This window comes from Rattus norvegicus, chromosome 16, assembly GCF_036323735.1.
Source record: "Rattus norvegicus strain BN/NHsdMcwi chromosome 16, GRCr8, whole genome shotgun sequence".
In the NCBI taxonomy this organism is placed as follows: domain Eukaryota; kingdom Metazoa; phylum Chordata; class Mammalia; order Rodentia; family Muridae; genus Rattus; species Rattus norvegicus.
In genome coordinates, this window is record NC_086034.1 from 33,505,651 (window position 1) to 33,532,244 (window position 26,594).

Genomic DNA, 26,594 nt, shown 5'->3' on the forward strand with positions numbered 1-26,594 from the left:
TGTCAGCTGGGGGTTTTCACAGATGCCCTTTGTCAGTTGATGACGTTTGACTATGCTACTTCACTAGGGATGTGGGATTTTTATTTTTGTGGGGATTCTGGATTTAGTTAAATTATTTTTACAGCCTCCATTGAGATAATCACACAGGATTTTCAAACGCAGTGAATTATATCAATTGATTTTCCAAATGGTAAAGTCAGAATTCAGTATGTAGCTCAGACTTACTTCAAATGCATAGAAATCCTCCTGCCTCAGCTTTCCAAGTGCTAGAATAGCATATGTAAGAGCTATCACCAGCAACCTCCATATTTCATTCTTTTAGATAGGCCCTCCTTCATCTCCACGTAGTAACCAACCTCATATACATTTTTGTATTTCATTTGCTAAAATTTTAATCTTCACGCTAAGCTGTAGAGAGTATTTGCTAGGGTTTTAAGGTCTCATGGCCTATCCCCACTTCCTATTCACTCTGCTCCTGACTGTTGATGTCTGTAACAAGCGGGCCTCACGCCCCGCTATCACACCATGCCTATGGTGCCTTGCCTTCTGAGATGGACATATTCCACCTGGAACCATAAGCCAAAATAGACCCTCTCTGCCTTTGCTTCCAAAACAGCATTGATCTGACAACATACTTCTTTTTTTCTCCTCCTTATATATTAAAAAACATCCTCACTCCTACCCAAATTCAACAATAATTTACCCTTTGAGACAGTGCCTCAACATACAAGCCCAGAAATTATTTATTACAGCCATGGCCCTGTACACCCCAAGGACTTTCAGGACTCTGCTCCAGAAACACTGTCTAGTGAACACTCCTATGCGTCCTCACCTCCTCTTTGAATCGCTGTCCCTGCCCTGCAATTGAGAGAACCCGCTGTTTTGAAATCAAAGGAAATGCCTTTCGGATAGCTTCTAGACACCTAAGGCTATTTTACAATCATCCCTAAGAGCTAAGAAGGGACCAGAGTAACCTTGACCTCAGAATACTCTTTCATATCCCATCAGCCTGGTGGATGGACATCAGGAGGGCACAGAGGGGTCCACAAGGAAAAGGAATAAGGAAGATGCAAGTTAAGAAAACTTTCTGCTCTGTTAATATATCCCGAATTTGAATTCAAATTCCTGAATTTGAATTTGAAGATAAAAGTCTTCACATGCTATGATCTCTGGGTTGGTTGGTTTTGGCTTTGGTTTTTTGTTTTTGTTTTTGTTTTTTGTTTTTTGTTTTTTGTTTTTGTTTTTGTTTTTGTTTTTGTTTTTTTTTTGTTGTTTTTTTTTTTTGAGGATAAGTGTGAATGTCTCTGTTTCTGTCTTATCTGGAGTCTGGACATGTTCAAGCAAACATGTCACCCAACCATCTCATACATCTCATAAAGACCATCCTAATCTCTAAGGAAACAATCCAAGTTTTCAGTATGCCCTGGCTTCAGACAGATGGATAAAGTGCCTGGTGTGGTTAGCATGTTCAATGTATTTGGCCTACCTATGGGACGTAGAACATAAACGGAAAACATCAAAGTAGAAGCTGATGTGTCTGTCTTTGCTTGTGTGACATACCATGGCTCACAACTATGGTTTATGTTGTGTTTCCTCAGGGCTGAGCTATCTTTGGTGGTATTGGGGCTTCTGGCGCTAGCACATGGTAGACACACACAATAAATATTTATATGACAATTTTTGCCTAGCAGTGAAGCACTATTTTAAGTAACTCAAAATAGAAGGTCATTTATTCCTTACTCACCGTCAAGAAGATACCATTGGCTACAGCTTACAGATGAGAAACTGAGTTCAGAAAGGCTGAGCTACAATGTCCACACGCACGTGACTTGTTAAGAATTGTTAAGTAAACTTGCCCTACTCTCAACACTTTAAAAATACATCAACATTCAACTTTCAATCGTTCATTTTATTGGCACTAGGGAGGTAGTTGTGAAAGAAACCAGCATAAATTCTTGGGGATCATGTGGATTTCTCTAAACTTAAGCACCAAACATTGGACTGTCTTCTCTTCATAAACTTTGGATGATTGTGGGTTCCACAGTGACTGATTCATGCTATCAGCCCCCCCAAATTTCCTTTCAGGCTAAAAAAAATGTTTTTCTTGTCATAGTAATCCAAAAGAATACCTACACACCTACACACCTACACACACACACACACACACACACACACACCACATACTTTTTAATTTTTTATATTATCGACTTTATAACAAAGCACATAAAATCATCACCTCATTCCTTAGCAACCATTAATTATAGGCTTTTCAATATAAACATACTGAAGAGAAAAAGATTTGAGAGGGCAATATTGTCTCCTTTTAAGACCTGTACATTGAAGCTCCGTTTAAACATGTTTTACTTATCCATGCCCTGATTCTTACTCGAGAATAGCCACAAACACATCATATATTGTCACTTACTTGCCATGTAATGTACCACATATAAAATGACTCTGCCGTATTCTTGTACTTTTCCCCCTTGCAGCAACACCCACATTCATGCAAAGTTTTTATGATATTCATAATCAGCGGCACGGCTCCAAAATGACTCCCCCGGGGTTCTTCATATAAACTGTCTAGTTCTCCATAGGTTTCGTTCTCCACTCAGTCTTGGTCATTTTCCCTTCACACTCCTTCACTCTGTTTTTAGTGTAACTTTTGTGAAGCCTCTTTTCCTTGACTCCGAACCACTGTATGGTTTTCATAGAGTTTCATTTGTATTCGTTCATCATTTTCTCCTCACTGTAGGGTCAAGGCAGTTTAGAAGTTTCTTCCTGATCCCACCTGTGCCACTGGGAGAACTTGTAGGGTGTGCTGGCTGCAGTGATGCATCCAAGAATTCACATCCATCCGGCTTAGTCTCAGCCTCATGAAAAATCAGAAACAGAAGAAATATTTTACTGATTAATTTTTTATGTTACTCGACCTAGCTACCCTCTTGTAGTCTCTGAGTCTGTATTTTTTCCCCTCCACAAAATTATCCAGTATTCTCTCTTACCTCATTTTTCTCCCTCCTGTAGAGAGTCATTGGGGAAATGTTGCTGTGGATAGACCCAATAGTAACCTGTGGGAATTGTCCACAGTCTAATGTCAGAGGCTATATTTTTAAATATGTATATGCCTATGTGGATGTGGTTTTTAAAGAGCAAGAAATGAATCTGCACTGTAGTTGTTCAAAATGAACTCTGTTTAAATGCCAAAATAATATTACCATCCCCTAAAAGGAGTCACAGTTCTCTCCCGTACTACTCTCTGTTTTTGAGAGAGAGAGAGAGAGAGAGAGAGAGAGAGAGAGAGAGAGAGAGAAAGAGAGAGAGGACATTTATGTCAGCTTATCCCTAGGGACTCTAAGAACAGATACAGTGAGGTTCTATAGCTGTCCCTGGTCCTAATGAGTCACTGGTAAGTCAAGAGTGTTAAGCGTGACTGGTTCTAGCACATACTGCCCAGAAGTCTACAACAATGCTGGCTCATAGGTAAACTCAGGACAGTGTTTGTGCACTGTGTTACAGGTTCTGGAAAGAAAAAAAAAAACAAAAAAAACCAAAACACCTCCCAGGCCTGTGAAGGCAGCAGGGGCTTGTTTTACAGTGTGAGAGATACTTGGGAGACCATCAATTCACAAGCAACCACCAAAGTGTGGAGGCAGAGACTCTTCAAAGGAGAGGCGCCTGCATTTAAGCCAAGTGACTACACCTGGGAGGTGACAGGGAGGCACTGGGTTCCCCAGCTCCTGCTCCCTTGGAAGTGCATGTCAAGTGTGAGTTTCCTAGCAGGATGGAGGGTGAGGTTGTTAAGGGCACACTAGTCCATTCCAACAGACTTTCCTCATCCCAAGCAGACCCCGCTGAGCCACAGACAATGCTGCTTTGTGGGCTCTGCTCAGTCTGGTCACAGGATACCTGTGGGGATTTCTTTTCCTGACTCTGGGAAGCTGCTGCCCTGGGTCTTGGCAGGCCGGCCACACTGAGCTCAGGAATATTCTGGCTGTGGGTGCCTTCCAGCCCACAGTGATCTCCCAGACATTTCCCTTTTAATGAAGCCCCAGGTTTTTTGTAATGAAAGGCCATTACATGTGACGAATAATGGGGCCCTGGCTGTGTTTCATTACCTTTTAATTTAGGCTGTTAGTATGGAATTAGTTAGCAGACTGGAGAATCAATCAGCTAGCCAGTGGGACTCCATCTTAACAAGGAGAGTCCTGAGGTGTTCAGATGTTAGCTCTGTGTGTGTGTGTGTGTGTGTGTGTGTGTGTGTGTGTGTGTGTGTGGCTGTGTGTGGCTGTGTGTGTCTGTGTGTGTGTCTGTGTGTGTGTGTGTTTGTGTCTGTGTTTTGTCTGTGTGTGTGTGTGTCTGTGTGTGTCTCTGTGTGGTTCTGTGTGTTTGTGTGTCTATGTGTGTGTCTCTGTGTGTGTGTGTGTGTTTGTGTCTGTGTGTTTGTCTCTGTGTGTGTGTGTGTGTGTGTGTGTATACACGTGCCGGCTAAGGAGCTTTGCTGTTCGCTCCCAGCACTACAGCCAATCGCATCTCCTGCTTCCTTCATGCTGCCAAGTTAAGTCCCTGGCCAGAACACTGTGTGCATCACCCAACACTTATCTCCTATGCTAATTCGAGTGTGAGTCATGAAGTCCAAGGAAAATTCCTTTTGCGTGCTGATGAACTCAAAGACTTTCAGAATTAAACCAAAATAAGTTAATTCCAAGGATGGTGAAAATTTTGAAGAGTTACTCTTTGGCTAGAGGGTCCCTACATTCTGGGAAGTTGTAAGTCTTTAGACATTCCCCAAGTCATCTTGAAGTTTCTGAATATGCTTCAGGGATGAAGTCACTTCCTTCCTCATTCCTAGATTCTACCACTGCATTAGAAGATCAGATAGCTGCTAATCTGGGCCGGGAGACACAGTTAATAACTTCAGTTTCAAACCTAGTGTCCAGTCATCTCAAAGGAAGATGGCAGCCCAACAGGCAGCTCTGAAGGATCTTCTAGGGATTTACCAAGCATTGCGTGACTGATTACGAGAGAACACATTGTTCAAGTAGCTTCAGAAAGCCACAGAGAGATGTGAATAGAGGGAGAGAAGTTCTATAGGAAATGAAATACCAAGGCCCAGTAAAAAGTGATAGATTAATGCAAGAGACGCAAACTAGAAGAGCGATGAGCTCACAGATAGCCACATTCAAAAATCACAGAATGTACTATGAAGTACACTCCAGTCTTAATTTTAGAATAATTTACTATATCATAGTCAGACATCTGTATACTCAGTACAAAAAAAAAAAAAAAAAAAAGACGGAATGAGTAAACAATACAATCATAGCCCCATTCTCTTTAGGCAGTGATATTACCTGTGGTTGTTAATTTGCTTTTGGAAGGTAGCTAGAAATCAACTTTTACAATTTAACAGTTATTGTGGAGAAATGTCCTAAAGCAGAAAAAAAAAATAACTTAGGAGTTCCTAGAGGAGGAAAACCTTAGGTTGTATCTACAACTTTAAAAAGTTCCTAAAATCAGATGGGGACGTCACTTGGTAGTGGTAGGGTTAACACTCGAAAGACTTTCCAGGGCTGTCCCTTTGCATCCTGCATCCTGGGGTCCCAAGTGTGCAGCTTCAGCCAAGCTGAAATCAGAAATGTGTCCGTATGAATCGCATGGGCATATTTAGACCCTGCCATTATTCCCCCAACGATACAGGACAGCTACCATGTACGTGACACATCTCACTAGCGTTTCTACCATAAATACGTTTTGAATCATACTAGGGGATTATGAGATGGCTCATCTGGTAAGGGTGCTTGGAGCCAAGCCTGGCTACCTGAGTTCAATCCCTGGGTGGGACCTATATGGTAGGAGGAGAGAACTGACTTCCACATGTTATCCTCTGACCTCCATACACACCGTGGTACCTGTGCAATGGGATCCAAAGGTGCCCTTCCACTCTTCCCTACCCCACACACAGAAGGCTGGGGAACGTGCACAGCTTAGATACAAAACTAAGGCACTCAGAGAGGGCTCTTGCACATCAGATTGTTTCAGTGTCTGTGGTGGAGTTAAAGAGCCAATCTTCCCTGAATAAAAGGGACAACTGTGCTCAGCTTCCACACATACTGGTCATCGATGCAGCCTGCTGCTTAACATTCTTTACATCTGTGCACCACCCACTGGCCCACTATGCATAGATTATGAACCAATTCGAAACAAGATGAGGCCACCTAGCATGTGGCACACAATTCTCATCTCTGTCTCTCTGTCTCTCTGTCTGTCTATGTTGCTGTCTGTCTGTCTCTATTGCTCTTCCCATCCCTCTCTCTCCCTCCCTGCTCTAAATTTCAGAGAAATGTTTTAACCTTACCGAATTTTCTTTTTCTTTTCCTTTTCAGTCAGAAGGTTAAATAACTTATCTGCCACTTCATTCATAAACTTACCTGTCATTGATTAATAGCGTACAATAAGTCATGTGTATGGAAGGAATCCTAGGATTAAACTGTAAGAAGTGTTCATTGTTTAACTTTTCTGTTTTCTAATCACTGCTTGTGTGCGTTCCTGCTGGGTACAAAAGGTCAGTAGACACCGTTTACAGTGAGGACAATCGACTTTGTATAATATTGAAGTTCTTTTAAAATGTAACTTTTTTCAAGATGAAAAATAGTGCAAGATTGGTTTAAAAAAAAAAGATCTTTCAGTCTGTGTCTCATATGTGGCCATTTGAATTTAAACTGAACAAAAAGGTCAGCGGCTGGGGAAATCGCTCAGTTGGGAAGGTGCTTGTGTGCAAGCCTGTGAACTGAACTTTGGGTCCCTGGCAGCCATGTAAAGCCTGGGACAGAGGCATGTGACAGTCCCAGTCATCAGAGACAGACAGAACCCAAGGGCATTTTGGCCACACAGTCTAGCTGGAACGGCAAACTCCAACTCAGGGAGAGACTGTGTCAAAAACGAAGATGGAGAAGGAGTTAAGGAAGGCATCTCAGTATCAATCTCTGGCCTCCGCACTACATCGCCATTCAGACGCATATCTTCTCCCCCTTCCCCTCCCCTCCCCCTCCCGCTCCCTCTCCCCCCCCAGTTCTTCAGTTACTTTAGCCACATTTCAAGTGTCAGATGTGGCTGAAAGGCTGCCACAGCCGGCCATGCAGACCCCTGCATCTCCTTCCTAGCAAAGAGTTCTCAGGCATCCTGCTGTTCTACACTTAGCCAATAAGAACACAATTATAAGGAGGCTTTTCTTATTTATTAAGAATTAGGTCCTTCATTAGCAGTTTACTGTGTTCTGTTCCCCTGCTCTACGCTCTCCAGGAAATAAGGTCTGAAGAATTCCAGCAAGTGTCAGCACCTACTCCCAAAAGCGGGCACCAAAGGGCCAATGCTCACATGTATTTATATAAGTTTGGTTAAATATTAATTTTAAATGGTTGTAAAAGACACTTGAGGATTGCAACAACAACAAAAAGCCCTGTTAACCTGACTTTGAACATATTCAGTGATGTCGAGCTGTTAAACTGTAACTTATCTGACATTCTTGTCAGGTCCTCAACTGGCACAGGGTTTTATGGTCATCCTGTATGATGCCAAAAAGCTCGGTGATTTTTTTGACACAAGAATTGCTCATTTCCATAGACAGAAGGTGCAAATGACTCCATTCTAATTTTCACTTGAGTAGAAACCTAAGAACTGGAATCCCAGGAATTTTCCAAAGGTCCAGGAAATTACATTGAACTGGTTCTTCCTTGGGGAAACATCTAGAAGTATAGGAGCTCATGTTCACTACCCACTCTTAGCACTGGGACTTACTTATCTGGATTGAACCTGTCCAGGCCCTGCCCATGCCGCCACAATCTCTGGGAGTTCATATGTACCAATCTGTCCTGTTATGTCTGCAGGACACTGTCTGCTTGGAGTCAACCAGCCCCTCTGGCTCCTATAATCTTTCTGCCTTCTTTATGGATCCACGAACCCTGAGAAGAGGAGTTCAATGAAAACATCTCACTTGGATTGGAGTTTTCCAAAATCTCTCTCTCTCTCTCTCTCCATTGTCTAGTTGTTGGTCTCTGTATTTGTTCTTATCTACTACCGGAGGAAACTCTCTGATGATGACTGAGAAAGGCACTCATGGGTCTTTGGGTATATCAGAATGTTGTTAAGAGTCATTTTATTGCTCTGTTCCTGTAGCAGAACAACAGGATTTGCTTTGTCCCTAAGCCTGTGGCTATCTAGTCTCAGGCTCTTGGATATATAAACAATATCAACCATGGGTTCCATCTTGTGAAGTGAGCCCTACATCTAATCAGAGAGTGGTTGGTCACTCCTATAAAGTGTGTGGCACTAGTGCCCCACCATGTCATATAGGTGGGTCACTATTTATAGATCACAGTGTATGTAGCTGGATTGGTGTTCATCTTTCTTCTTCAGTAGTTTTCAAAGTAACTTCCTGTACCATGAACACTAGTCAGTAGAGGCAAAGGCTGTAGTTAGGAACCTGTAAGACTTCTCCATACTCCATGAGAGAGATATGTAAGTGTTGACTTCAGCAATAGGACTTACCATCAGTTTATGGAGAGTCACCTATAACCTTGACAATAACCTGACGTGACTGGTGATTTCTATGGGACCCCTTTGGTTGACTCAACTATATGCAATCCATTCCTAGTACTGGGGGTTTCACCTCAGGGTGAGAGATGTCTGGTAGGGGGTACTGTCCACCTTCATTATTTGTGAGTTCACTTACATTTCTTCATCATATATGGTAGGAATCTTCTTCAGTAGCAGGTTTCTATATGGCCCCCTAAATGGCTCTTAGCGCTCTCTTTCTCTCTCTCTCTCTCTCTCTCTCTCTCTCTCTCTCTCTCTCTCTCAGAACTAATAGAAAAATACTGCTAAGTTAAAAAAAATCCTTAATCAGCATCCTTCACTCCTAAGTCTGAGCTTGTCTTTTGGTTCTACCTCTCTGGATCCTTAAGGCCTCCAAGTCCTGTCTCTCTCCAAGAAGTTTTCTTTCCTGTTTCAACTTAACCCTCCCATTCTGTAAACCTTTCCACAAAACAATCCCAGACAGTTGGGGATATGGCTCAGTGGTAGAGTGCTTGCCTAGCATGGGTAAAGCCCGGAGTTTAGTCATCAGTTCTGTCAAAAGTAGTCCAGACAGAACAGAGGGATGCCCTAGTTTCTAAATGATTATTTACTTTTAATTTGATGTGCATTGGTGTTTGCCTACATGCATATCTGTGGAAGGGTGTCGGATCCCCAGAACTGGAGTTACAGACTGTTGTAAGCTGCTGTGTGGTTTCTGGGAATTGAATCCAGGTCCTCTGGAAGAGCAGCCAGTGCTTTTTAACTACTAAGCCATCTCTCTCAAGCCTCAACAAATTCTAAAGTAGAAGACACAATCACAATATTCTTCCTCACGAATCTGTCTCTATACAGCACTAAAGTGTGTTCGAATTCCAAATCTAAAGCTTATATTGAGGGCATATCTCTAAATTACATATGTATACAATTTACAAGCAACTATACCTGCATATATTATATGTGCATGTATCATAAATAAAAATAGATGTATAAAATGAAAGCCACTATTTTAACTCCTGGTTGAGTTTTTAACTTTGCCTTTATGTGCCTTATACCCCACACGAGACTGCCTAGGTTTCAACCTTGGCTCCCGCAGCCACAGTGTGTGAAACTTTGCCTGGAGATGACGTAACTTTCCTGTGAGCATCAGTCTCCCCATCCGAGGAAAGCAAATAGCAAAGCGATTACATCATGGAGCTATTGGAAGGATTAGATGAAATGTGTTCAGTAACCATTGACTATGGAGAGCCCAGAGAATCCACAGTCCCATGCAAACATCATCTTTCCTCCTTCCTCAGCAGACTCCTGCCTTGTGGTCTCATCTCTCCCTGTGCTGGGTAGAATTCCAGCCAATCTCATCACTTTGCAAAAGCACAAAGAGAGAGCCTGTCCCATCTGAAACTGATCATTATAGTAATTAAAAGTCTGCCTGGTACAGTAATCTAAACTGTGTAGCCTGTATAAGTCCTTCCCCCACCCTACCTATCCTGTATCCCAGAAAAGCCTGGACCCAGCTGGGACCTTTATGGAATGGAGGAGCAGCTGGCCTTTTCTCCACCCTCCTCTCCACTCCACTCCCTGGCCCCTCCTTCTAACAACAAGCCAGTGTTCTAGCTTGTCTCCTCAGGTCTGCATTCTCTGTTAGGGCTCCTTACCTGCCTTACACTACCGGCAGGCTCCCTTCCAGTGCCGTGTAGATTGAAGGGGCACCCCTCCCATGCAGTCCTCAGTTCCAGGGACCAGGAGCCCCTCTAGCTTAAGTGCAGATGAAGTCAAAGAGACCCGCCTCTCCTGGGGCAGATATCCAGCACACAACCCCTCAGCTGCCTCAGCTGAACTCTTTCATTAGCCTGAGGCCAGGCTAGCAGAACTGGTTTTCTGTCTGGACAGCCTACAAGCCCATCTTTTACTCTCAGTCTGGTGATTTAGTGCTTTCCTTCTCAGTGTGAGGTATTTAATGCCTATTTTATCATCCCAACCCTGTGGGAAATCAGCCAAACTGAGGCTAGAGGGACTGCAGCCTTACATCCTGTAAGAAATGTGAACAAATGTAAACTAGTGTGGGCCCAGGACATGCGAGCTGCCATTACTCTTCCTCCAGAGTTGACCTAGTGCTGTTTTCTGTAAACTGTTCAACACACTGTAAAAAACTACCACCAAGCAAATGGCTTTTAAGTAATAGAAACTTATTTCTCATAGTTACAGAGATTAAGGAATTTAACATTAAGGTACCAACTTCAGTGACTGGTAACAGCCTGTTTCCTGTTCAATATCCATGACCCCTTACTCTGGACATGAAAACCTCATGACCTCTCTATCCTGGTCCCTAGGAATAGACTGACAGCTCATTGGGACTCATGATTTCAATGCCTGGACTTTTTTGTTTTAAGGATATAGATATTTAGTCTGTAGCCTGTTCCCACAGTGCCTGGTTTTATATATATATAGCACTATCATCAGCTGAAGTGTACTCTCGATTGCAATGTTTTTATAACTTGTTGAAAATCACCTTTAAAGTTCTCAAAAGAATAAAAAACAAAAACTGTGACAGGGTCTTGCTCTGTAGCCACAGCTGGCCTTAAACTCACTATGTAGGCCAGACTGGCTTTGAACTTCTTTTCCAGGCTTTTTTTTAGCATCCCAAATGCTAGGAGAACAGGCATGTACATGTATCCCAGAAATATCAAGAATGTTTCTTATCAAAATAGTTATCTCTTTATGAAAGTTTTATTCCAAAAGACATAAGTGTGTGTGTGTGTGTGAGACATAAGTGTGTGTGTGTGTGTGTGTGTGTGTGTGTGTGATGTGATTTTTAAAATATATTTCTTAGTTTAAAAACTTTTGTCTAGAAGCTGGAAAGTTTACACAGAGGGATAACAAAGGACTTCTTAGGGGGGTGAGAGCTCACGCTACTCTTCCAGAGGACCTCAGTTTGGTTTCCGGCACTCCTTTAAGACAGTTTACAACTGCCTGTGACTCTAGATCAAAGAATCTAATGTCCTCTCTGGCCTTTTCAGATACCTGCACTGTGTGTGTGTGTCTGTGAATGTGTGTCTGTGTGTTTGTGTGTCTGTGCGTGTGTGCTTTCATACAGACACATACACACTCATACTTAAAAATAAAATAAATATTTTTAAATGTATCTATTGCAGTTATCCCCATAGCAGATATGAAAGTCAACATACTGTTGAAACAAGTTCCTGTGAGCATGAACACTAAGAAGAAGAGAACATTGTGTTCGCCTGGCCTCTGCAATGAGTACGATTGATTTATAGGGAATAATAGGTTGCTATGTGTAGTGTCTCCCAGAATGTGAGGAACAGAACGGTTTTACAAGAGCATCCATTGGCGCTGACAAATGTCTGGCGTTTGATCTGGCTGTTTTATTTGCCCCGTGATATCTCATTCATCTGTGCTCCATGTACCACGTAGACGATTCACAGATATTGAGGTGTAGGAGGCTGGAGGGCCTCTACCCAGCATTCTACTTAGTCTAGGAATGGAGCTGTATCATCCGCCTGACATCATGTGAGGAGCCACCTATCTCATCACTCAAAAGGCTGAGTGAACATGAATGAGCCCAGGCTATAGAGTCAAACCCTGTCGCATATAAAATGTAAACAGATAAATAAATTGAGTGGTTAATAAGAGTTTACGTCATGTAAAGAAATCCACTAGTGGAAAAGTTTTTCAGTGGCCTGACTCTCATACATTTGATTTTATCCCTTTGTCTTAATGAGACAAGCTCAAAGGAATGTCAATACAATTAGGTGTTTAAAGAAAAGCTTCAATACGTTCATGCAGGAATCAAGGCAGGAGAGCATAGAAGTTCTCGCACAGTGCAGTTTGAACAGTGTTTTACCCAATCACCCTTTTGTAGGGATAGTAAATGTGTGATAGAAAACGTACTTGGCCTTCCCTTGCTTGCTACAGGAGGTCATCTGGGGCTCAGCTACAGGAGCAAAGTACGAGTGCCCAAACCTAAGCTCCCAGAGGCTGCTGTTAAATTTCTCCAAGTGATGACTGCCCAGTCTATTCCATGAAAGCAGGGACCATTGCTTAAAGGAAGAAATTCAACCCCTTTGATTTCCTGAGAAGGGTAGACAGGATAACTGTCTCCCTTTCTCTTTAAAAACGCATACCCAGTTTGCTTGTGAAATTCAGACATAATCAAAATCTTTGAACACTTGAGCATTTTTGCCTCTCTAGAAAATTCTTATCTTAGAGAGAGATGCAGAGAGAAAGACAGAGAGATGGAGAGAGACAGACAGAGACAGACAGAGACAGAGAGACAGAGACAGAGAGAGGATTTGGGAAGATCAACAAAGGAAAAAATGATCCACTGACTTTCAGGTGTCTTTGAAAGACCACGTGCTCAGTTTGAATTCTCTCGGTATCTCCTTCATCCCATTCTTGTCCTTGTCTAATCTCCACCCAAGCTCTGAAGGAGAATCTCTGTGACTCATCTGAGAGCTCTGCATATTTAGACCATCGTCTACTGGTGTAAACAAATCCACTCACCCTTCTTGGGCATCATCCCACCTCCAGGAAGTTGTTAGAGTCCTAGTAAGGGAGATGATCCTTTCACATGGAAATTACTTTGGGTCAGCTACTTAGGCAATGGAATCTTAGGCATTTTCTCCTTGCGGAGGAACCAAGTACCTTACAGAAAGGAAACTGTGAGAACTAGATCTGTGTTTCAAACTTCTCTCAGCCCTGTTCTGAAAAGGTGGCTTGGAGTAAACAACAGTACTACAGCTAGAATTGCCTGTTTGCATGGTAAAGTCAAACTCTTAGCTTGCGAGGAAAAATATATTTTTAAAAAAGGCAAAAAGATGCAATCAATGGTTCAAGGTACAACCCAAGTTTTGTTTTGATTTCATGTCCTGCTGATGTTTTCAATGACCTCTCCTCCCCATCTTGGCACCCCTCATTCAGCAGTCCCTCAATCAGCACCCCCTTATTCAGCACCCCCTCATTCAACAGCCCGTTTGTTCCTTACTCTGAATATTTCCCTTCTGTATGACTCACACCTGAAGCAAATACCTCAGGAAATTCTGCCATTGATTTGAGTTAGACGGGAAGTTTCCCTGCTCCCAATCTGGCTACTTTTCTTGAGTTGTGTCCTCAAGGCAGGATCCGGACCACTCCTGTAAAGGGTATGGGAGTTCAGAGCTGCCTCACCTCTCCCTACTTGCCACTCCGTCACTAGAACCTACCACATAAGGAAATGCTGTGTATACGCCAGCATACCCAGTATACATACGAAGGCAGCCTTCATAGTGTGGCTTCTCCCACAGATGTCACAACCACAAGCCTTTGTCTTTTCTATTGATCCAAGGTTGAAGAAAGAGGAAGTCTGCTCTCCCCAAAACAAAGCCCTTTAAAGAAACTCGAAGGAATGGGTGGTGAAAGACTAAAATGCTGGCTTAGTACTTCAAAATTGGCAGGTATCATTCTTGGTATTGTCACGATAAAGTAATATTTTATTTTTATACAGTCCTACTGTCAGGAATGCAAGCCTCTGTGACTAGACCCGAGGCACCACCCAGCTCTCTCTCCTTTCCCTGTGCTTCTCTGTCTATAGACAGATATTGATGCAGAAACATTGGGAGATAAACTGCATTTCTTATGACTCGCCTATAGATAGGTGGTCCCTGTTAACTTTAAAATCTTAGTTACTTAGTGCTGAATATCAAACTTCAGGCCTTGCACATGCTAGGTGAATTAGATAGATGGATGGATGGATGGTTGGATGGATGGGTGGGTGGGTGAATGGATAGATAGATAGATAGATAGATAGATAGATAGATAGATAGATAGATAGATAAATACACAACCATTCCTAAGTACGGTGGAAGAGGTTTAAGTAGATATGAGAGAGAGAATGGGCAGAGGCATCTGGAAAGGTCCAGAGTGAAAATGACCCTGAGTCAGACAATGTGAGGAGCTGAGTCAGGGAAGAAGGGAGAGCCAGGAGACCAGAGACTAGAGGCTGAGAAGCTAAAGGGTAAAGAGTAGACAAAAAAGGGCTGCATAACCAAAACTGTTAGATTATGCAGCTAGGAGAAGGGTATCCGAGCCCCTGGACCTGAGAAGGTTAGGGGAAAGGCCTGGGTATGCCAACCGTACCCTGCAACTGGTAAGGGCTGAGGGATGTTGGAAGAACCTGGTAGCTAGGTCTGCTTCAATATGGTAAACAGACACCTCGGTTAGCCATTCCAGGTTTGAGACCTAACACTAAGCACTTTCTCACTCATCCATACAGCCCAGACCTCAGACTTCTAAAATGTTTAAATCAATGTATTTTTTTAGTTTAAAAACTTGCAGAGGGTTGGGGATTTAGCTCAGTGGTAGAGCGCTTGCCTAGCAAGCGCAAGGCCCTGGGTTCGGTCCCCAGCTCTGGAAAAACAAAACAAAACAAAACAAAACAAAACAAAACTTGCAGAACTATAATATCTGCACAGATGTTGCCCTATGACAAACATGGTATCTGCTGAAATAATTTAATTTTATATATGTGTCTGAATGTATGTACTTGATAGGTTTATGGTGTGAGAGGGCTGCGTTCACTTGAATGTGTGTGCACTCATGCTCATGTGCACACATGTGGAAGCCAGAACTGGATATCAGGAGTTTCCCTCGTCTCTCTCTCTGCCTTGTTGCCTTGAGACAGGATCTCTCACTAAGCCAGAAGCTCACCACTTAAGCTAGGCTGGTTGTCCAGCAAACTCCAGGGATCAATGGTTTCCTGCCCACAGGGAGTTTCAGCATCTGTAGTCCTGCTTGGATTTCACGTGGACTCTAGGCCTACAGGCTCTGGCACCCCTGTGTGTGAAGCAAGTGCTCCTACTTGTCTTATCTACTCAGGCCACCAATTTCAACTTTTTATTTATATATATTTATAAACATAATTATATTTATAAAATTATATGTTATTATATAGTTATAATAGTGTATATATATTCTTATTTATTGTAATATAGTATATATTATATAATATTTATAGGCAATATCATATAATATGTATCATACATTTAATATATAATTATAAGATATAATACATTTAATATATTATATAGTTATATATTATAAATATACTTATATGGAGGTATTATATATAAAAGTTATAAATCATATATTATAATGTTACATGATATATATAATATTACATTATATAATATATAATTTTATAAATATAATAAATATATAATTATATGTTGTAATTATATATTTACATACACACACAGATACACACACACACACTTTGGTCCTAAGTATACTAAAGTAACTTGTTCTTTTCTGTGATTCATTAAACTTTAAATAAACCAATTCCTGTGTGTTAAAGGACGAGAGGCAACAGGAAAACACCCGCCTTTTCATCTTCCCACATTGTCCATTGGAAAGATATTAATTCCTCTTAAGCAGAAGCTTTTATTTGTTTCTTTTCGAAACAGAGTCTCACTATGTTGCCCTGGTTGGCCTGGAATTTGCTATATAGATCACTCTGGCCTTGAACTCACACAATTCCTTCTGCTTCTAAGTACTGGGATTGAAAGTATGTACCACCAGCAAAACACCTCTCTCTCTCTCTCTCTCTCTCTCTTTCTCTCTCTCTCTCTCCCCCCTTCCCTCTCTCCCCCTCCCTCCCTCCTTCCTTCCTTTCTTTCTTTCTTTCTTTTTTCCTTTCTTTCTTTCTTTTCATTGGATAGAAAGGAAATACATTCATTCAATACATCCCAACCATAGTCTTCCCTTTCCCAATTCTTCCAGCTCCCCACCACCTCCCCTCTCTCTCAGATGCACTCTCCCTCTGTTTCCCTTCAGAAAGGAACAGGCCTCCAAGATGGCCACTGTAGCCTTTATCGGAATCACGAAATTGGAAGTAGTGCTAGGCATTCGAGTGCTGTAGCTTACATGAGGACTGTGTGTGTCCTGGACTCAATGTTTTAGGGCAATCCTTGTACTCCTTAAGCACTGAGAATCTAGTGGCTGTAGAAAGAAGCACATGTACATAATTGAAATCAGAACATCTATCTGATGGATGGGTTCTTGGGAGAACATGTGCAATAAATTTTGGATGTCTGACTCCTGTTATCCAATAAAGACCATGGTAACTTACCTTAAACATTATAGTTTCCCTGAGGCAGAATGTTTAGATAACACATTCCCTCCAGGTAGCCACTCTAGCTATTTCCTGTGTTGCTTTCCAAACCAGTCATTGAATTTATGATAGTTTGTGTGATGTGTCCAAGTGTGTATCCTGCCTGTGTACAGGACACCCCTGGGGGCATTTCCTGGATAAAACCAATGACACACACATACACATTCTTACCTCTTAAGGGAATTAACAGAAAAAATATTTTGTTGTCTCTAAACAAAACCCATGAAATCTATTTGCCTCTTATTAGAAGCAGACTTCACATCTGCAACAGAGAGGAAAATAGACAATATTTCTTTTTTTTTTTTTTAAAAATCCTTCTTTTTACAAAAAGTAGTTGGTAATTTTTCTGCTTCTGTGTGTCATTCTTACACAGGGGCCACAGCAACCACCTCTGTATTGTTCCAGTTTTAGAAAACATACTGTTGAAGTAAAGTAGGATTCTGTTTCAAAAATGGATTTCTTCCTTGGTCTGTATACAAAGCAAGGTAGATTAAGGAAGACCTAAAATGGTTGGCGATACAAATACATTCAATACAGAACTTCTAACTACCATGAGGTGCTGTAAGGGGGGCAGGACAGAAAATGTCTGCCCTCATATCGTTAGCACTGTCCAGAATACAGAGATGGCTGGCAACCGGGGGCGGGGGCGGGGGCGGGGGGGTAACCCACCCATCAATAAGAAAGAATCAGTTACAAAAAAGGAAAAAGACTTGAACTGCCGTTTCACCAAAGAGGAAATTCAAATTGCCAATAAACATGAAAAGATGTTCAGCCTTATTAGTAATAAAGAAAATATGCGTTAAACCAGTAGAGACACTATTGCACACCCACCTGATTGGCAAAAACGGCAGTCTGACTGCATGAAGTTCTGGCAAGGATGTGGAGAACAGGATATTTCGCACACTGCTTGTGGGAGTATAAACTGGTGAAGACCACACTGGAAAACATTTCGACATCATTTGATAAACTGAGATGTTCTAGCAACCCTGTGACCTAGTGATTTGACTCGTAAGCATCTCCCTCCAAAGACACGTGTGCAACCAGAAACAGACCCGGGACCCGGAAGGCAGCCCTGCTCAGCTGTGATCAGGCCGGAAGCGGTCAGCAGTAGACTGAGAGATAACATTGTGAGAGAGCTGCTTGGGTCTGTGATAGCCAACAAATAAAATACGTGAACTAAACTAGACAGAACAGGATCTCCCAAACATCATATAGAACAGAACACACAATGATAGATGGACACAGGAGGTTTCTGTTTATATAAAGTTTAAAAGAAATAAGAGAGGAGCCAATGGATTTTCCTCAGAGATATATATCAGAAAAATGATGATGCTGAAACCCCAGAAGATGGTATCTCTCCTGGTCAGGATTGTGGTTATTCCAAAGCCTTCAGGGCAGGCCCTCACGGGGCAGGACACGGGCAATGGTTATCACCTGGGTGTTTGCTTTATAATTCTTTAGTAAGTTGTAAATATTTTGAAAGTCATACAGATGGATGTTTACAATAATTAGTTAAGAGATAAAGAGAAGCCTGATCCCAAATGCCCCCAGCTAAAGCAGGCTGTCCAAGGACAGTTATAAAAGGGGTTGGCAATGCTCTCCCTTGTCACACCCAGAGGTGTCAGCAGAGGCTTCCTAAGGTCTTAGGTAAACCAGTAGTTCATGCCCTGCCCGACAAAAACAACCCCAGCCTCAGAAGTAGTCCTTTTGAGCCAGTGAAGACTCACCTGACAGAGGTCAGGGGCAGGAGGGTAGGCATTTGCAGAGACTGGCGCAGTCTTTGCTTACTGATGTGTTCATAGTAGCTTATCCAAGAGGAACATAGACACGGGCCAGAGCCACAGCCAATGTATACCCTGGGCATTGGCCATTTACAAGACATGCCCAACCAGCCATAAAACGCCTAACTACAAATTTTCTAGTAATGAGAAAAGCAAGGCTCCCCTACCCCCTCCACTTAACTGTATACTTAATTCTGCATAATCTCTGGTAGATTCTCACATAACAAGAGTTCACTGTTTCACGAACACAAACCAGCATCTACCTGACCTAGGCAAGCACTTTGGGACTCCCTTGGAGCGACAAAGAACTTCTTTATGCCCATTGAAAACTGTCCCAAGAATTTCAAAGATTTCCCTGTTGGCACTCCAGTGGGCTGTGACAGAGAGGGTTTCAAGGACAGCTTCAGGACTTTGTATTGTCTGAGAGCACCCCTGTTGACTTTGGCATGGCAAAAGGTCTTGGATGCAGAAAGGTATCCCAAGCCTGCTGTCAGCGGGACCTAATTTACACCCTGTGAAGACTGAGGGTGGCCTGTTAGGAGTTGTTTTTCCCATGGCGAAGGGATTCATGGGAATGCTGTCCAGGCATGTCTCAGGTGATATATGCTGTCATCTTTCTCTTTTCCATTTACAATACAAAGCTTTTACAGTGGTAAACAGGCTGGACTTTCAGGGCAGGAACAATGAATGTGTGTTAATGACATTCAAATTGCTATCCTTTACAATCAGCCCTTAGGAAATGTCCCCATGTGTTTATGCCAACGTTGGTATAAGCCACATATTGGCGGCTTTATTGCCTATGAGCTATCTGGGTGATGTCTATGTTTCAAGTGGAGAACTTACCCCAGGTTTCTTTGAGACCGGACAGTCCAAAAGATAGTGAGTTAAAAATCTTTCAGGGCAATCTTCAGGTTGTCAAGACAGGGTACATGATGACCTTAATAAAGCATAGGGTGGCTTTTAAAAACCAAGAAAAACCCATAGATATAATTCAAGTTCCTTCTCATTGCAAAACGTGGCTCTGGTAGTGTGTGTTTCTTTCTCACAATGGTAAGAAATGTAGGTGTCAGGCACCCATGTTCCCCTACAGCAGTAGCCCTGGGTAAGACTAGATAAGCAACTGTTTACTGAGTCATATGAACATAGCTGAATTATTATTAAGTAGGCATTATGGTTTCCGATGGTTGTAAGTCAGTAAATATGGTCCACAGCCATGTAATGACAAAAGGAAATGATTTTTTTCACTGTGGGAGTTAACTATTCAGGACAGTTTATGTTTCTTTGTGTCGGTAGTGGATCGTTTCTCTATGTGGCTCTATGCACAGTTTCTCTATGAAGACCAGTTCTTTTTATTTTAATTTCACAAAAGCAAGTATATTAGTCAGATACTTGAAGCAAGGAAAGCTGAATTCACCCTGCCATGCATTTAAAGGATTCCTCTTGGCTGTGTCTGCAAGAGATTCCTCCATCTGGGGTCGACTATGTAATGGGATGTCAACGGGATGCCATCTTTTAGGTAAAAGAATGTGGGCTAGATAGAAGTTTTCCTGGAGGGAAGATGGACACCTCTACTCTGGTACTCACTGGAAGGAAACACAAAGATGAGAATATGGAAATATTTAAGGAATTTCCTCTTAATTCTTTATGCATTTTCTTAAGGCTGTGGGCCTGGAGCACTCGTTCCCTTTTCTTGGTCTAATCCAATGCTTAAACACGCCTGGATTTCCTTCGGGTGTTCAAACTACTTCCCACAGTCCTAAGTGTGCAGCGTTCTTGCCCAACCTCATGCCTCTGCACCTAGTGTTTTCCAGACGTGGAATGCCTTTGTCCTTACCTCCAGCTCCTGTTGTGCTCTTCTCACACACCCTTCAAGAGACCTCTGTGAACTTGGATGCCTCTCTCTTCCTTGGTACACAGGCAATTGTTTTGACCCTGTTACTTTGGGTTTTGAAGGGTTTGTTCGATTGTTCGCTTGTTTTAAAGTCTTTGTTGTTGTTGTCATTGTTGCTGTTGTTGTTGTTTGGTATGTTTGTGGGTGAATGCCTGTCATAGGTACCACCTGGATGACAGAAGAACGGTGTCAGACCCCCTTAAGCCAGAGTTCCAGGAGGTTGTAAGCCATCTGATATGGGGGCCAGGAACTGAACCTGTGTCCTCTACAAGAGCAACAAGTACTTCTGACCGGGAAGCCATCTGTCTAGCCCCTAGTCCTGTTTTTACCTCCTCAGAGATGATTTCACTCTGCACTTTACCATGAGAGGTTATGGTTTGCCACTCTTCTCTGGCATATGAGGTCCTGTCAAAAGGGATTTTTATCTTGTTTATTGTATTTGAAGCCCTTTCATCTGGACTCATATCAAACAACAGTATAATAGATGGCCAATCACGGTTAACAGCACAGCCTGTTGTCAACCAGTCTCTGACCATCTTTAGCATACACAATTAGAGACTAGTATCTTGATATCTTTTGCTCCAAATTTTCAGTAAAAAATTTAATGTGCATGCTCTTCTTCCAACTGTACAGATTAGTCATTTAACAGGAACGATTGTTGGCAAGCAGCAGTTACATTAGAAGAGTGTGAGGGTTCACTGTGTGGTGTGTACAGTGTACATGTGTCACATGCATGGTAGTGTCCAGGTGCACATCCCTAGCATACTGGGGTTCCCCCCACAGATCTCCCCCTCCCCCGCCCCCGGCTCACTCTCTTAAGACAGATCTCTCACTAAACCAGAGCATGTCATTGGGTTCTATTGGCTGGTAAGGAGCTCCTAGGAGTCACTTATCTGTAGCTTCGAACGATGTAGTTACAGGCCTCCCCAGATCGCCTATTTGATACAGATGCTGGGCATTCAAATTTAAGTTGTCATGCTCGCACAGAATGCTGTTGAGCCATCTTCAGCATATATATTATTTATATCTTAAAGCATGTTCTATTTAGGAGCTTTTTATCTATTTCAATTAGCAAAGGGGGTGGGGTGGGGCGTGTGTTTATGTATATGTTTGTATATTGTATTATGTTGGTTACTTATCGGCTTCACAGGATCTCAAGTCACTTGAGCCATTAGCTTCCCAGGGATAGCTTGGTTAAGTTAGTTGGTGTGGGAGAGCTGGTCTTACTGTAGCTGGAAGTATTTGCTGGACAAGGCATCCTAGACGATATAAAATGAGGCAAGCTAGCTGAGCCCTGGCTTGCACTCATCTCTTTCTGGTTCCTGATTGTGGATGTGGTCCAACCAGCTACTTCCCTCCTGGTCTTGTTTCCCTGGTTACCCTGAAATGATGGACAGGAACTTAACTGGTGAGTTAAAATGAACCCTTCTCCTTTAATTTGCTTTTCTCATATCACAACATAAGAAAATATATGAATCATATACTAATATGCACATTCCCACAGCAACACTCACAGTTATATTTTTTTCTTTAAATCGAGTACCTGCAACCGTGCTTGGCATTAGTGGTCAAGGCGCTACTTCACCACATACTTCCTGTCAGTGAAGTGCGTGATGGCCTCCAGACACAATGTAAGAAAACATCTCAGGAACTGAAGACAGAGAACGTTGGAAGAAGGGGGAAAAAAACATATGTACAAATTAGAACCTAACAATGACCCTGGCTCTTAAAGACTCAGTGAGGAGGCTTACCCAACTGCAGGGTTTGTAGAGATTTGAGAACAATAAGAAACTTGGGATATCAGGCTTTTACAAATATTTGAATGTCATGAATGGCTCTATAGCAAGGTGAGAGTGGTATTCAAATTAAGCCTAATTCAGCAACTATTTCAAGGAAAGAACTGTTTTGATAGCTCAAAGATCATTTGGAAAGCTAGAACATACCTTTCATATGTAATAGAGCACAGTTACTTACCTCAGTTAAGCCCATGAGAGCACCAGGATAAAGTAGACTAACTTCTGAGTTGTCTAGGGGTCTGTTTTGAGCGGTGTGGAACACTGAACTTTGAGCAGTGATGCCTTAGACGTACACAAAGAGTTTAGCATTGGCCTCAGCTAAGAACATTAAACATCAGTGAAAGGATATAACCAAGCGAGTACCTTTGAACCAGGAAACAAACATGAAAAACAGGAAATAGGTCACCACTCCCAAAGGCATCTCATTTCTCTAACCACAATTTATCCTATGTTGAAAATCCAGTATTGGATGTTTTTGTGAGTCTGTTCCTTTTGTTATTTCTGCTCACTCTCACTTATGGTACCCTTTTTCCATGTGCCCTTAATGACTTCAGTTGTCTTATTATTTTTACTATAAGTGGTTGCTGTTCCTTGGAAAATATGGCAGTTCATAGAAGCCTGCTTTGAAGGTGCCTTCCTCCAGGATTTTGTTTGGCCTGCCAGACCTTCACAAGTATGACACAATGACACAGTAAAATTCTTTGAAGTCTTTTTTTTTTTTTTTTTGCCTATTCATTTATCTATAATCATCCTAAGGCTGAATGTACATATAAATTTGTAGTTGTTTCTCCTGCAGATTTCCTTGCTCCTCTGAATATCAAAGTAACTTCCTTTGTAACACACACATTCATACACACACACACACACACACACACACACACACACACACACACCATACACCAGGGATGGGTGGAGTGACTTAAACAAAGGCTGCCTTTAAAGCATTGTCTTTACACCAAATAGGCCTCTCTTCTGAAGGGCTCAAAGTCCCGTCCTCACCCAGCACCGCCCTGAAGTTCTTGTATCTCTTGCATTGTTGCTGTTACTCATCGGCTGAGGGTCCTTCTGCTCTATTTAGATACAAATCAGGATTCTGCTGGCTGTTTCCTTGGAGTTTCACTGCAAACATTGAGTAACACTAGCCCTGGGCTCTTGGATTTACAACTCTAGGCTTCAAATGCTAAGGGCCTTGGGCTCTCAACCTCTCCCAGTGGTTCTTGGCTCTCCAGAAATGGTAGTTCTTGGTGTGTCTCTTGAACTCTTGCAGAGTGCAGGCCTGAAGCTCTTCCCAGCTTCTGCAGTCTCAGTTCACAGTCTTTCTCAAGAACTCTTCAGCTGCATGCAAGCTCTCCACCCACTCTGCCAGTGATACGAACTAACAAACAATAAACAAAGCCCTACCAGCGCCTTAGCAGCCTCTGGACACCTTTTCGGGTCAGCTTTGGTAGTAGGCAGTGTAAGGAAACAAGGAGCAGAGGTCAAAGAAGACAAGGAAAATATTTGAAAAAACTATTAGGAGATGCGATTATAAAAGCTATGCTTTAAAAATGTTTAGTCCTGACCAGGCATAGTGATACATGCCTTTAATCCCGGTACTCAGGGACAGTGGAAGGAGGACAGCTGTGAGTTTGAGACCATCCATATCTACATCAAGCTTAGGTCAGCCAGAACTAGATAGAGAGATCCTGTCTTGGGGGAGGGGGGAGCAGAGAGACAGAGACAGAGAGACAGAGACAGAGAAGAAAAAGGAAAAAGAAAGTTTAGTGATGGTGTGATGGCGCACATATCTAAGTCCAACACTCAGGAGGCCATGGCAGGGTGCTGACCTCGAGATGAAGGCTGTCTGGTCTAAATTAGAAATTGCAGGCCAGTCAGGACTGCATAACCAGACTATGTCGCCAATAAAAACAAAATTAAAAAAAAAAAAGAAAGGTGATGAAATAAACTTAAAAAAGTAGTGGCTCACGATAAGAAAGGCTGATCACACAGCTACTCCAGGAGCCTTAGCAGACGATAAGCAGAAGGCCAAAAGACACAAAGCAAGAAGTCAGGTATACATCATGCATTCACAGTTAAAGGAATGAGGTGAGGCGGGTATAGAAACTGGTGAGATTCATATCAGTAAATGAAATCACAACACATGAAACTCTTCTTGCTCTATTAGATTGACAGTGCAGAGGCTAGATCTGAGCTTAAGAACTCTTGTCAGACTGTTACCTAACCAGGCCAGGATTCCCCAGACCCTTTGTCCAAAGCTGACCTCCTTGGCTAGTGGACATTTGAAGCACTAGCATAGAAATCTGTCAGCCCTGGGGCCCTTTAAGTACGGACGCCTTTTCTTTCATAAAGAGCAATCCTTGTGAAAAGAATGAGTCTTGGTATATTTCTGATCTCATGTTTGAAGATCCTGGTGGTATCCCCACCCCCACTCCGCCCCCACAACTATAAGATTTAAGCCCAGTTGAGGCTAAAGCAAGATGGTACAAAGACGTTATTATGACCTCCTTGGAAACAGGTTAATTCAGATCACTGGAAGGGATGGATGCACAGTATTTGCTCAGAGAGCCTTTCTGCTTGCCGTTTCACAAAGGTAAACTGGTCTACACGGGTCAGGACCGCACTTGCAGACTTATCATAGATGTATCATACCATAGACCGCCAGATCGAGCTGGCCTGCATGGACAGACAGAGGGCAGCGTTTCTGGACTGTGGAGCTTGGCAGGAATTTCTGAGGGAATCATCCAGAACAGCAATCTGGAGCTTGCCAGATGCTGCCAGACTGTACTCGCCACGCATTGCAGTTAATGGTTTCAGCGCCTCGCTCTTCCTCCCCAGCTTGCTGCTCTATCGAGATTCCATCTCGAGGGACGCTTCCACAGCCTTTTCTAATAACAGCGCATTGTGCTTAACGTGAAGACACTGTGAACACGTCTGATTCTCAGTGAGGATTCCTTATGAGTATTTAGATTCAGAGTCAAATCTGAGGAGCCGGCTTTCAATTATATGATGTTTTAGGATGAAGGGTGTGAGTGAGTGTGTGTGTGTGTGTGTGTGTGTGTGTGTCTTTGTGTTTATTTTCACATTTAAAACAAATGTGCGGAAGCATATGGCAACCATTTTCTCTCTCCTTTTTTTTCCCCCATCAAAACCTGGAGTATAAATTAGAAAATTGGAGACTTTCTAAACAGGCATGGAAATTACAATGTGAATTAAAAGTTGTACCGTTTCCCAACCCTGTTTCCCTCCTCGCTTCCTGGATCCCTCCCCCTTCCTCTCCTCCTCTTCATCCTTCCTCCCTCCTCCCCTTCCCCTTCTTCTGATTATAGATTCCCACCCTACCTAGTCTCACCAGCCCAGATGTTTGGCTCTCTGAACACGTGTCCAGCAGTGTGGGAGACCTCCCCGAAGACTAGTGGACAGTTGAAGCTCTGGCATAGAAATATATGTCATCCCTGGGGCCCTTTAAGTACAGATTCCTTTTCTTTTGTAAAGAGCAATCCTTGTGGGGAAAAAATGAATCTTGGTATTCTTCTGTTCTCATGTTTGAAGATCCTGGTGGTATCTTCCCCCTGCCCTAACTCTAAGATTTAAGCCCAGTTAAAGCTAAAGCGAGACAGTACAAAGACACTATTATGATTTTACCAGAATCCTAGATTTTTCAGTTGTGTTCTCTAGCTGTGTCATGTCTAGCCTTTTACTGAGAGCCCGGGGACAGTGCAAGGAAGACATGAGAACCTGGTTCTGAGCGAAGCAGCAGTAATGTGCAGAAAAAATGAGATGAGCTCAGCCGGAGATGTTGGAAAGCTGCTGTGACGACATTGCTATGAGAACCGAGAACTGCTCACCTCTGTTCTATCTCGATCTGTGAAGCTCCCAGTGTCCCGGAGTCACCCTAAGCCCAGGGTAAGGTGAGGATGGGGAAGGCCAGGAGCAGGCACAGAAGAAACAGAGTCAACATAAGCTCTGCCTTCAGAAGAGGCAACATGAAATGCAGGAAAAAAGAGATAGTTATTTCCAGTCTGTCCTTCTGGGGTTTGCCACCATTCATCAATTATTCCCAAGGATTGAGACCCTGAGTATATGCTGGTGACTGGGTTCAATATTTCTGGCACAGAGTGTCAATAGTTTCTTGACTGAGACTGTTTCCTTATGTAATCTAGGCCAGCCCTGAATTGCTTGTATAGCCCAGGCCCACCTTGAGATTGTGGTCCTCCTGTCTTAGTTGGGTTGGTCCCATACCACCACATTCAGTTAAAACAGCACTGTTTTGCAGAATTAGAATGTGTTCCTATGGTAGAAGGTCCCAGCTTCCTGGTACTGAGGACATGACTTAGTGGTAATGTGTTGTGTATGAATAATGGTCCATGTAAAAGCCAAAGGTGGTGATGTCATCCCAG

General features: G+C 42.6%; 1 protein-coding gene, 1 long non-coding RNA gene and 1 other non-coding gene across 7 annotated transcripts in view; 1 reads left to right on the forward strand and 2 right to left on the reverse strand.

The window, feature by feature from the left end:
* Positions 1 to 26,594, forward strand: part of Palld (palladin, cytoskeletal associated protein) — a 393,294-nt gene that overhangs the window by 266,708 nt on the left and 99,992 nt on the right. The gene's annotated exons all lie outside the window — the stretch shown is intronic.
* On the reverse strand, positions 2,182 to 25,428 carry LOC120097383 (uncharacterized). Of its 2 annotated transcripts, none has more exons than XR_005494727.2 (5): positions 21,945 to 25,428; positions 20,345 to 20,569; positions 19,354 to 19,447; positions 17,561 to 17,666; positions 2,182 to 2,870 (listed from the first exon to the last, which is right to left on the reverse strand). It is a non-coding gene; the product is annotated as an uncharacterized LOC120097383 (long non-coding RNA). The 2 variants fall into 2 exon arrangements; XR_005494728.2 differs by having other exon boundaries at positions 21,629 to 25,428.
* LOC120097662 (U6 spliceosomal RNA) lies at positions 17,057 to 17,160 on the reverse strand. Its single transcript, XR_005495210.1, has one exon. It is a non-coding gene; the product is annotated as a U6 spliceosomal RNA (small nuclear RNA).